The sequence below is a fragment of the Microcebus murinus genome, chromosome 15, assembly GCF_040939455.1.
Source record: "Microcebus murinus isolate Inina chromosome 15, M.murinus_Inina_mat1.0, whole genome shotgun sequence".
In the NCBI taxonomy this organism is placed as follows: Eukaryota; Metazoa; Chordata; class Mammalia; order Primates; family Cheirogaleidae; genus Microcebus; species Microcebus murinus.
In genome coordinates, this window is record NC_134118.1 from 39,905,454 (window position 1) to 39,919,243 (window position 13,790).

Sequence of the window (13,790 nt, forward strand, 5' to 3'; positions counted from 1 at the left end):
CACAAGGCATGGCCTATTCTTCCAGGCTTATTAGCCCATGTTTGCAAGGTGGTTGCTGCACTTCAGAGAATCACATCCCCACTTCAGGGTCTCAAGCAGGAAGGAAGAAGGCAGCAGGTATAAGAGGGATATTATTTCTTAAATCAAAGAAGGAAAAAGAAGCCCTCTGAAGAACTCCTCTATGCCTCATTGGCCAGAACTGAGAGTCACGTGGCCTTCTCTTGCTGCAAGGAAGGCTGGAAAAGCAGGTATCAGCAAATCAGAAAGGGTTACCAAGATTGGTCCAATCATGATCCATTTCCTGGAGCTGGTTAGCCTACCAAAGCAAACTTGGGATTTTGTTAGACGGGAAGAGGATATCGATCTTGAATAATCTAGTAATACTATCTATTACTAGATTGAATTAGATTTTATAAAACAAAAATACTGAATTAGATTCAGTATTACACTGAATCTACTACACTGAATTAGATTTTAGAAAACAAAAATATAAAACACACTCTTGAATATTACACCAACAGGAAGCAAAATATAAGGAATAAGAAAAACTATATAGGCTGGGCGCGGTGGCTCACGCCTGTAATCCTAACTCTCTGGGAGGCCGAGGCGGGCGGATTGCTCAAGGTCAGGAGTTCGAAACCACCCTGAGCAAGAGCGAGACCCCGTCTCTACTATAAATAGAAAGAAATTAATTGGCCAACTGATATATATAGATAAAATTAGCCGGGCATGGTGGCGCATGCCTGTAGTCCCAGCTACTCGGGAGGCTGAGGCAGGAGGATTGCTTGAGCCCAGGAGATTGAGGTTGCTGTGAGCTAGGCTGACGCCACGGCACTCACTCTAGCCTGGGCAACAAAGTGAGACTCTGTCTCAAAAAAAAAAAAAAAAGAAAAGAAAAACTATATATGTAGGTGATACTAATATTTATTTGTTAGGGCTCAAGTAGGTGTCTTATCCTAGAATTATCTGAATTCATCATGACATCTTTAAAACTCCTTGCCCATGCTTATTTATTCTAACTAGGACAGTGAATGATGTTTCGTTCCTATATATAGAAAAGATGGCCTCACGTCATAGAACCACACACACATAAAGCCTTGTGTATATAACACAGATTGGAAATTGCCAAGTTTGGCACAGCCTTGGTGACAAGTTTGGGAAAAATAAGTTGGAACTCTACAATTATTGTATCCATTAGCTAGAGCCATCAGCCACAGATTGAGAGGATACAGGTATTGTGTGAGTGACTCTCATCTCTTCAAGTTTTCAATCCCAAACTGTCCATCAAGTCATTTCCACTAAAACACATGAAGGACATGGTCCAACAGGATTCTTGTGTATTTCTTTTGTCCTTCTGTTGAAATGATTTCACCTAATCTTAAAATAGACGTAGGCTAGCTAACTCAGAAGATTCATGCACAGGATGAATAACAACAGTATCATGGCCAGGCGTGGTGGCTCACTACTATAATCCTAACACTCTGGAAGGCAGAGGCAGTAGGATCACTTGAGCTCAGGAGCTTGAGACCAGCCTGAGAAAGAGCATGACCCCATCTATCAAAACTAAAAATAGAAACATTAGCCAGGTGTGGTGTCAAGTGCCTGTAGCCCCAGCTACTCAGGAGTCTGAGGCAAGAGGATCGCTCGAGGTTGCAGTGAACTATGATGAGGACAGGGCGACAGACTGAAATTCTGTCTATATATATTCTCTCTCTATATATATATATTTATATATATATAGAGAGAGAATATATATAAAATATATAATATATATAAAATATATAATATGTATTATATATTTTATATATATATATCATAAGTTTGACACCCATCAGTTCAATCACACTGCTCCCCAAGAGCTAAGGGAAGCTAACAGCTTCCCTACTATCCTGTTTCCATTTCTATTATCCTTAATCCATCTGCTATGTATGTATCAATAGACAAGAACAGTTTTTGGTCCCTGGGCTAATAATGTTCACATGGTTGAAGAAAGAAGTTAAAATTTGAGTGTGCCAGACGAAGAAGATTAAAAGACTCGGGGCTCTAGAATTTGATCTTTCTTGGAAAGAACCCAAACACCTGTCTCTTTGGATTTACTTCTTCCCTGCAAAGTAAAATAGGATCAGGCCCTGGTCCGACTTAAGAATATGTGCCCCTCCTCTCCATACACCTGTAGAAGCTACGTGGAAACCAAACTTGGGCAGCTTCTGGCCTTAGTAGGGGTTACAGGGTTCTCCACAGGTCCAGCTTAGATCTTCAAGGAAATGCACAAAACTGTGTGGTCAAATACACAGATATTAATAAAGTGCTTATTTCTCAGACATGATCTCCTCCTGTGCATGTAAATCCCTCAGAGATCTTCCAGAGAAATGTGATAGGCCAAGAACGAGATCTGAGAGTTTCTAGACCACCAAGCTAATTATCATTTCTTACTCTCTCAACCATTTATTCCCAGCTCATTCCTCCCTCAAGGCCAGTAACCTTGCAGTGTATAACCTTGACTACAACACAGAGAGGCTACAAAGCATTCTCAGGTAAAGAAGCATGCACAGATAATGTAGGAAAAAGAACACAGTGTAGCAACCCATAGATCTGGGTTTAAGTCTTAGCGCAACTACTTTTTCATTCCATAACCTTGGATAATTTATTCATTAGCTTCTCTGAGCCTCAGTTTCCTGAGTAAGTTAGTAACACTTACCTTAGTGAGTTATTATGAAGAATAAATGTATAAATGAAATAATTAACAGTTTATAAAATGTGCCAGACGTCTAATGTGTGTTCAACAAGTGTTAAAATCCTAAGTGAACATTTTTACTAGAGAACTAACTCAAAACTCTGTTGATGATAGATCAATAGTAAGATATTCTTATTTAAAAAACCATTAATTTTATTCCATAAATAATAGGAAAAGATGTCGGCGGTAACTTTGTGTTTCTAGGTTAGTTATGTCACCCAATATAAATTAATTGAAATAGACAAGAAGTAGTAACAAAGTATTTATTATATTTATTTCAAGATTTTAAAAAGCAGCAGATTTAAGAGCTGACCATATTTGAAAAGCTCTAGAATAGCACAGCACTGATTAAAGGTCTGTCACCACAGATTGGATATGTTGATTTTGTTTCCCCAAAGGTATCCACATAGCAACTTGGCAGTGTACAGATATCCTAAATATTCTAACAGTTTTACAGAAAATAATAATTGTACCCTTCCCTGAAATGTTAGGTCCCATTTTCTTTTTAAAGACTCTTAATGCTTTTCATAAGCTAATAATTTTGTTCATTCCAATCCTGTCATTGTGAATGTCAAAGAAGGACACAACAAATGAGTACTTAACTAAAGTAGGTGCTTTCTCTGTTGGTTTTATGAATCCAAATCTATTGATTAAAGGGACATACTACAGAATCAAGAACCCAAGGAAACGACTCTCCATTACACTGTAATCATAGTTCATGGTTTTGATCTGTCAATTACAGTTAATTTAAGGTCATGACCCACACCTCGGAATCTCCTGTATCCTGTGCAGCACTTGCCAGGAAGCCTTGTCCATGCTCAGCGTACGATGAATGTTTGCCGCATTGCACTGAGTTGATCATCCATTTTATTCACTGGACTTGGCTTTGAATAATTTACACTTTTTTTTTTTAATCCAAAAATTAAGTCCACCCACGAAGGAAAAAGGCAGAAGGATGTTGTGGCAAAAAAACACTCTCCTGGAAAACAGATCTTGGTACTGGTCCCAGCTCTCCATGGCTTTGGACAAATCACTTGATCTTTTGAGGTCAAATTTCCCCATAAAATGGGGGTGCTAGACAAGATGCAATGTGCCAGAATGCCAAGGCCAAGGCATGCTCTGAGATATTCAGAGTGATGTACCCGGACCTGTAGATACTTGCAGAGAGGCTATCAAAGGGGTTTTAAAGAATTATTAAATATTAGGTTAAGTGCTAGCACTCCAGGATGACTGCTCCAAAGGAGATAACGCACATTTACTTTTCCTGGTATATTTCAAGGTATTTGGGGGTTTTGTTGGGGGGGGGGACTGAAAACTTATGTTTTCAGTTCCATTACTTTAGTATTATAAGTCATATCGTCATTAGGACACAATTTAAGAGAGTAAGTGTCTACAAAGGTCTGAAGTTGCTTGGCATTTTATCAATCATTATTTAGAGTTTCCTTTTTTTTTTTTTTTTTTTAATGCATTCAGCCAGGAACACAGACGTTCGTGTGATGTAATGAGAAAGAAATAAAGGAAGCTTAATCTACTGCTCTTTCAACCTTATCCACTCAACACTTACCTTGTGACAGCTCCCGCTGCTCTTAATGAATTCCCAAGGTTACTAAAGAACTTGGAAGATCTTAGATTCCTACCGAGTGATTGCAGAAGCTCACAGTTTGCCAAGTCACATGCAGGTGGCTAAAAGTAAGTTTACTTTATCTACATTTCATGTCACACTTGTTCTTTCCTACAAATGTTTCCTTCACAGTCATGCAAAGTACTCCATCGGTAATTCTCCACCAAAACAGTTGTTACATAAGTGGCCATGCAACAATATATATGTCATCTCAGATCCACTCAGGGAAAGTTCTCTAGTTTATATAATTCACTCCCCAGCAGCTAGTACACAGTTTCATACGTGTGGGTCTTGACATCGTAGGGGGTTTTGTTTTGTTTTGTTTTTTTAACACTGCATATAAGTGCACTTCCTTTCTGCCCTTGCAACGTATGGGAGAAATGGGATTCTGAACTCACACGGCTCGCACCGTAAACTCAGTGAATGGCAGGGATCCGACACAAACACCCACACGCTTCCCTCAGTTACAGATCTCTGCTAAAGACCAGAAGTCGGTCATTCCTGTGCTGAATAGATACTTTTGTTGGATTTCCATGGTATTTGGTTTCATTAGATTTTATGTCAAGCTAAATACGTTTTTTTTAAAAGTGTCCTTCTTCCTACCTCAAAGTTAGGATGCATCAAGGGGTTTCAGAAGGGAGTGGAGCTGCCACGTCCAGGGCCCGACCCCAGAGAGGAGCCTCTCAAGCCCCTCGAAGCAGCTGAGCCCCAGCTCGCACCCGATCACGGTGGAGCAGAACCAATTTTTAAATGTCTTCATCTGGTCCCTCCTACTTTCATGGTGCTCTGGGGGTGGTGAGAATAGGGATGCACTGAAAGCTGCCGGGACATCTGACTCTTTATTTTCTTGGCTCTACGTGTCTTAACTCTGCACCAGTCCTCCCGACTGTGCATAATTTCACTTTTGAGAGCAGAGGCAAAAGGAGACTTGCAGAGACGGGCAGGAGCCCTCACTGCCGTCTGCTAAGAGGAGAGAAGAGGCGTCCCTCGCACAGTCCCTGCAGTGCTGCTGGCCTGCCCTGCCTGTCGGTGCCCCTTCCCCTCAGACTCTATGAGCTCCCCCTCCCACAATATGATGAGGGGGGCAAGGGCTCCTAAGAAGAAACCGATGAAAGCATCCTTATATTTTCAGAAAATAATTCCTAGGGATGTCTCAAGGGTGCATTTGGATTTCATGGATTGATGTTGTGATTTAGGGCGGGGGTGGAGAGACAACTGTCTCAAATATCTGGATTATCAGTTATGTGATGAGCCCTGTTCTTTGCGGCTCCAAGCACACCGTCAAAGCACATGGTGGAAGTCGTGGGGCAGATTTGGTCCCATGTGAGAACTTCCTACCAGTGTCCTGAATCATACTGCACTGCTAGAGGAGTAGTTAATGTCCACCGTATGGAGATGTAGTCAAGCAAGTTCTGGGCGGTCCCTGGGAGTGGATATTGTGCTGAGGGTTCCATTGTCAGAAGAGGAGTGTGGTGTTGGAGAAAGACAGTTCTCTTCCCTTCCCTTCCCTTCCCTTCCCTTCCCTTCCCTTCCCTTCCCTTCCCTTCCCTTCCCTTCCCTTCCCTTCCCTTCCCTTCCCTTCCCTTCCCTTCCCTTCCCTTCCCTTCCCTTCCCCACAGACAGCCCCATCTCTGTCCATAGAGAAGGAAATATCCGCCCAAGCTGTAGCCCCTTCCATTGCTCTGTGGGAGGAGGGCATTCCCATCCAATTGGACTGAAGCTGGCATCTTTGGCCCCGCATTTTAACAGGGGGTGGCGTTACTGTATCTTGAAAAACTCACGGGCTTGTCTTGCTCCTTCCACTCCCTGTACCCACTCAAAGCGGGACTTCCCCCAACTTTCTCTTTACATTTTGCTTCATACTGCAGAGGGTCCAGGCCTTGCTCTCCTTCTCCTGATGCGAATGGCAGTGGGGGTCTCGCAGTGGGGGCAGCCTACGAGGGCCGGCTGGGACCTGCCGTCTTCGCTGCTTTTCCCCTTGCCCCTGGCGCTGGTGGGTGCGGCAGATTGGCCCTTTTCACATCACAGGGATGAGATCCTTGGAGTTTGAGAGACCTCATCTGGCTTCCAGGATTAAACTGTGTTCTCAAATCTATCTTTTAACAAAGCCCAACAATAAGGTGTTTCTGTTTGCCCAGCCACTAACCAACTTTGTTCTTCCTTTCCTATTTGGCTATTATTCTTTGGGTATACAATCAAAACTCCAAGCAAAAACCCAACCAGACTCTCAGGGATACAGTAGCACATTTATACAGAGTGATCTAAATGGAACACGGTTTTTCCTTAACTGTTACTAGAGCATAAACAGAATTTTATGAGCATACACACATCATCATCAGGAAAGAATTCAGGTTTTATTCACAGCAAATGGTGAGATATAATGTATGGAAATTTGAGAATCATCGTATGATTTATAATATCTCTTTTAACCCTAAGGTCCTAAAATTCCGTAAAATGTGATGTTTTCTATTTAGCCTACCGCTTTCCCTGCTTAATTCTCAAGTTTAAAGATACAACTAAAATTTCTGGCAGATTCACAGTACTATTCCAGAATGCATTTTATCTCTTGGTACCTCCTACCTACTTAATCAATCAAGGAGAATTCTTTGGAGCCTACGTTAGACAGTGTCAATTCCAAATAATCCCCGGGAACAAGTCGTCAGCACACCAATTAGACTGGCTTTGGCAAACACCACAGCCTGCAGTTGCCATGTGTCGCCAATAAACAATAAACAGATACTCTTTATACCTTTTAACAGAAAGTTCTTCCTCACCTAAAAAAAAAAAAAATACATATACAAAGATATTATTATAAAAGTCTGTCTCTCAAGCTCTCTTCTTTTGGTGTTTCTGATACCGGTACAATCAGGAAGCAATGGAAGTGTTCAGTGAAAAGCCAGTTTTCACTGAGCTTTGCAGGCCAATGAGAATGAAGATTAACTCAAATAAACGTTGGAATGCCAGCCAAACCCCTGAAACTTGTCAGCAGCTCACCCTCTGAGAGTGGTTATGCTTTTTCAGGAGTACCTTATCCTGAAATGACCTGATGGAAAAGCCAGTGTCAGATGACACATGACATCAAGTGTTCAATGCGAATTCGGAGGTGTAATATTCCATTTGACTCCCCCTTGCTCTTTAGCTTTCCACAGTTGCTAATGAGAAACTGAGCACCTTTGCAATCCCCAGAAAAACATGCAAGATGGAAGTGTAATTCCTTAGGGAAGCAACTCCCAGGGCGCTCATAGATTCGATTTGGGATTAAAAACTAGGAAACCCCTAATTGAACTTTTTTTTTTATTTAAAGAATATTTTTGACATAAATTTTACTTATGGATGATGGCCATTTTACATTTTATTTTGTTACTAAAGATACCACAAAGTGCCTATATTTCATTCAAAACTAAAGCTGAAAATATTTAACTAATTAGCGTTTTTCTTTCTCTCAACAAATATTAACTCAGTGTTTTACCTAGCCTGACTTTTCAGATATGGTGTTTTATAGCACCTTGATTTATACCTGGGTATATGAAAAGGTTATGTCGGCATTTACATTATAAGGCCAAGTTTTTTGTGGGTTTATAACGAAGCCATAAAAAAACAATTCTGACTGCAACTTGGAGTGCCAAGTTTCCACCCTGAAACACAAACTTCTCCCTAGATGTATACCCCCCCCAAAACACATCAGAATTCAACAACTCTTTTGTAAAATACATTCATTCAATATGTTGCCTTGATGAAAATGAACTGTAAGAAAGTCAAGGCTAGGAAGTGAAATCAAATAAAACTGTCATCTCATGGTAGCAACTTATATCCTAAGATATATTTTAGTAGATTTGAAAGTTAATTTAATGACAAAAGAATTGATTGCATAGTTTTTGTAGTTAAGAAGTAAAGGACAGAAAGATGAAGTAACACTTCCACACACACACACACACACAAAAAAAAAAACAAATAGCTTTTTCTTAACCAGAAATGTTTGCAACTTTCTTCCACCCTGTATGGTAGATGTTCTCTGACTTTCTTTGCAGATGTGATCTAATGTCCTTGAACACGTTTATTACAATTCATCATCTGCAGAGCAACAGTCAGGGCTGTGCTCATAAACCAGAGCTGGCACTAGACCTGGTAAGTCATTAAGCAAACATATTCCTATGTCGTATGAGGCTTACGTGCCCACTGCCTGCCTGTAAAAGGGAAATGGGATTTCTGATATACAACTTACTTCCTGAGACATGGAAAACGGTTGCCTTCAATTCACATCTTACCCATTTGGGGATTTTTGACTGTTTTCAAATGCTAAAACATACCTAAACACATTTTCCATGGTTCTCTTTAAAATTACTGTATTTTTTTTTCATTGACGTGATCATGAAATCTGCTGGCAAGAGAGAAACAGAATCGTTTTTACTGAAGAAAAAAATATTAAGAATTATGAGAGAAAATTCTGTGACAACATAAATAATAAGGTCTAATCTTATCAAAGTGATGAGGCAGTTGGTATGTCTGAAAAATTACTCAGTTACCACTTAATCATAGAACTTATATGCTCAAATAGGACTCAAGAAAGAAAAGAGTAATTTAATAGGAACTGGAAGTTGTAGTGCTTGGATGTGTTTTAGTTGGTGACAAAAATTTTACCTCAGAGGTTAAGAGTGTGGATTACAGTGTTATGGGGCCTGGTTTAAATCCTAATTCTAGCACCTACTAGCTTTACAACCTTGGACTAGTTACCCAACTTCTCTGTGCCTTAGTTTCTTCATCTGGAAAACGGAGAAATAGTATCTCCCTTAGAGAGAGGTTTTAAAGTTTAAATGAGTTAATAAAGGGCAAATCCTTTCAAGGCTTGCTATGTCATAAGTGCTACCTTAAGTACTAACTATTATTTTCATAATGTAACCAAACTCAGCAGAAAAATTCTGTAGGAAAGTAGTACCATTGTTCAGTGTATCAAAATCATATACTATCCTCCAATCTTGGTTCTTTACATTCCAGAAATTCTAACAAATAGAAAACCTATCTACGCAGGATAAAATCCGTAAGAACAAAAACAATATTGGCTTATTTGCTATTATGATCTTAATAAAATAAGACTCCTTGAAGAAATATATCAAATTTTGAAAGACTGACACTTGATCCATGACTGGTTCTACTGGGGGAAAATGTCATATTTGTCACGTAGTGAGTTTTGTATGTGAAAATAAGGAGGAACTAATAATTTGTCCCAATTTCCTGACGTTGTTTAAAGGAGCAGCTAAAACTAAGGTCATAGGTATCCTCTAAATGGAAGAGTTGGTTTCATGACTGGGGAGATGAGAAAGGAAGTTTCTCAAAAGCAGTTTCTGAGCCGTTTAATGTCATCCTGGTTATTTTAGAAAATGATGACCATTATCCTCTTTTCTCTTAACATGGAGAAGGGAGGGATCTTAGACTGCACAATTCAGTTAAGAGAATAATTCAGGATAACTTGCCATCCAACCTAGAAGCAGCTAGGGAGATAATAGTTTACTTCTTCTCTTTTTACTGTAATGGTTTGGATATATACTTTTGACTGGTTCAAAAGCATGTACCAGAACCAGAAGACAAGACACAAAGTAATTTGATTAAAGTGTTCTCTGCTGAGAAAAACTCAACTTTTCAGAGTAACATGAAGACATATTTAGATTAATTATTCCCTTCAGAATACCAGCAACAGAACTTTCTGGACATAGAAAAACAAGTCTTACCCTGCTATCCTCCCATATTTTCCTGTCAATCCAGAGTCCAATTGAGAGTAGGTTTCTGGGTGCTGTCGGTAACCACTACCAAAGAAGTTTTGGTAAGCCCACTTCAAACAAATGGAACTCCTTCCAGGGAGGAGACCAGGGGTGGACGTGTTTATCCAACAGAATTACTGCCACCGTATGGGTCACCCCACCTTTGAGCTACACCTGTGAAACTGAGAACTACAAGTATGAAGCCACTTGAATATACCCTCTTCCCCAAAGCTCTCTGAGCCAGGTGGAATGAGAGCAATGGCAAAAAGAGGCAAGCGTCTGTTATTTTCTGTGCAATTCCCATGCTTGTTGCATCAAAAAATAAAGCTGTGACTGCTCCTCTCTTATTAGATTTCATTGCATATTTTAGGGATTAAAGTCGTCAGTCCTCTTCCCCTCTCTGCTATGTTATTAGAAAATAAGGGAGTTACAGTTAAAAATATGAAGGCCCCGTTTGAGGCTAGGGTGTGGCAATGAAACAAGCTCTACTCCAAGAGCAGAATCAGGACACCTCCCTACATGTCTTTAAATGTCAGCTGCACCCAATGCCTTTTAAGGGGCAGAGGCAGACTGGGGATAAGTTCTGCCCCACTGGTCTCTCCAGTTGATGCGATGTCTGTCGCTTCTCTTTTCATTTCATTCCAGCACTAAATGATACCAGTTGGTTGATGTATCAATGAAGCTTCTGCAAGGAATGTCTCCTTTGTTTTGATTTCATTTGACCCTACAATGGTAACATCAGGAGAAGGCAGATAGATGTACCAGGAACTTGGCACCACTTCACATGGTCTGAGGACAAGTGTCAGGATCATCTGCACGACTTCTAGGTGTGGAGACTCTCAGGACTCACACCCCACCCCACCCCACTCCCGACCTACCGAATCAGAGTCTGCACCTCAATAAGCCCTGTGATTTCTGTGCATATTAAAGTTTAGGAAGTATCAGTTAAAATAGTCAGAAGTTCTATTTGAAATCATAACAAGCTAGTTTCCCAATACTAGTTTCAGCAACAAATCAAGATCGTCTGAATGCAATTTAACTAGAAAATTTTTTGATGAGTTTCTTTTTTTTGTAAGCCTACAAAAAGATGTTTTCATGATTTTGATAGCCCTGATATAGAACTTCCACAGAATCTGTAAACTCAGAATGTTTAAGCATTTGCTTACACATAAATTATAATTAGTTTTGAGTACTGTTGATAGAACAACTGAAATCTACAGATAATTCTTAATTTAGCATTCTTCTCAAAAGCCTTTTTCATCCTTCACCCACAGTGTGGATATATATTAGAGACTGATAATAATTAAGGTACACATTATATTATATTAACTAGTTAACGAGCAAAGTTAACTACTTAATATGAACTTTATTATTTCTATAAGCGAGATATATATATATACATGAAGCTATATGGTGTTATTCTATATACACCATATAGAATATATGCACCATATTTGTTATTCTTTCAAACTCTGATTATCCACTCATTCAATATGTACTAAGATTGTTCAAAGCATGAAAGATTCAGCAGTGACCAATAGAGACAAAATTTTCCCCACGCTCTGCAGGAGGGGAGACAGGCAATTGATAAAAATTTAAAAGTAAAAGGTGTAGTGTATTCGATGGTGATAAGTAATATGGAGACAATGAAATGGGGGTGATGTAGGGGTTGCTGGAGAAGAAGGGGTTTATCACTTTAGACATGTAGTCAGGGAAGGCCTCATGGAGAAGGTGTCATCTCATCAAAGACCCCAAAAAGGTGAGGCACCCCGCCTTTAGGCTATTCCAGCAGGGGGAAGAAGCAAGGTGATGGTCTGAGCCAGGTGTGTGCCTGGCGCACTCCAGTGCCAGCCAGAGGTCCTCATGGTGGAGCAGAGAGAGCAAGGGCAGAGCAGGAGGTGAGGTCCAAGGTAAAGGGTGACAGAGAGACCAGGGGAGCCTGGTAGGCTGCTGGAGGGACCTTTCACTGGGACTGAGATGGAAAGATACTGGATGGGAGCTCGCTTATGTTTTAACAGCTTCGGCAAGTCTGCCAACCAAAGGCATGTGTCCCCCCAGCTACATGGGCCAGGATGAGAAGTAAGGAAGCCTACCTTGTCTATCTCCTGTCACCAACAGCATCCAATCTGCTCCCCTTCCCAGCCGTATAGATGCACTTCTTATTATCATAGCATTCATTTCTTCTAATCGGTATGCTCAGAATTGCAGAGCTGGAGTGAACTTAAAGTCTAGATAGTACAATCACTTCGTTTTAGAGATGAGGAAACCGAAGCCTGGATATTTGCATGATGTTCTCAAGGTCGCCAACTGAGTTTATGGCCCCGGCAGAGCTGGAAATTTTGTGACTTCTATTCCCATTTGGGGGCTTACTTAGTGTGCAGCAGTAAAAGGCAAGGGCTTTGGCACCAGACCAACGAGGGTCTCAGCGGGGTCACACAGTGGCCCTGTGTCCTCGGGGAAGTTACATAAACTCTCCAAGCATCAGTAGCTGGAAATGATTATGAGAATGCCTGCCCATAGGATTGCTGTGGACATTAACTATATAAAAGAAAACAAGTGGAGTGTTTGGGAGGGAGTTGGCGCTCAAAAATGTGGAGCTTCCACCCCCGTTCCCTCTATCACAGCATCATGTGACCGCTCCTAGAGGTCAGAGCCTGAATCGTCCAAACTGCTCTGTGTAGCCCACTGCCCGGTACGTCTCACGAGGGTACTGACATTATCAGACAACTCTAATGATGATGGAAATAGAAACATAATAATTTCACAGATTTAGCCATTTTGCTCATTACTCGTTATATCTTTGTAGAAAGAGGCTATTGAGAAATGACAAACACTAAACAGTGACTGATTTAGTTTATTAGTTTCTATATGATATGGATTATGATTTATAATTATAATAATAGTAGCCGCTATTAACTCTTGCATGTCAAACACTATACTAGGTACTTCATACATATATTAAATCATTTACACTTCTAATGAAACCCTGTAGGTAGGTACAAAATAGGTTCATGTGACAGATGGGGAAACTGAGGCTCACAGAGCTGATGTCAGCCGTGCATGTTTACAACAACGGTACGTGGTGAAGATGGCAGTGGAGACCAGCTATGTCACCTACAGGAATGCCCTTTACAAGGAAATGTTTGCCCATCCCTGCCCTAAGGGACTGCTCTGAGGCAACACCTGGTTGGAAAATGTTGTGCAGAACCAAGCAATCCCTTGTTTTTCTTGTGACACTATGGCCAGCTTGCTGATGTGCCTTTTTGTGTGTGCAGTTCCTCCTTCGTGCCTCAGTTTCTCTTTGCCTCATCCCTGCCTCAATGAGATTATATCTATCAATAAAGCCTGAGCGTGTAAGCTTCATCTTCATCACAGGCTCCCTTTTCCAGAGAACTAGGGATAAAGAGAGCTATAAATCTGAGGCCCATATTCATGACTTTTGTTCTTCCTAGATGCATTATTTTTTTTCATAAGTTGAATTAATCCATCAAAAAGAATGCATTCATGTGCCCCATAATGACATTTCAGTCAATGATGGACCCTGTAGGGTCCCATAAGATTATGATAGAGCAGAAAAATTCCTATCACCTAGTGTCATAGCACAACGCATTGCTCACATGTTTGTGGTGACGCTGGTGGGAGCAAACCTGCTGCACTGCCAGTCATACAAAAGTCTGGCACA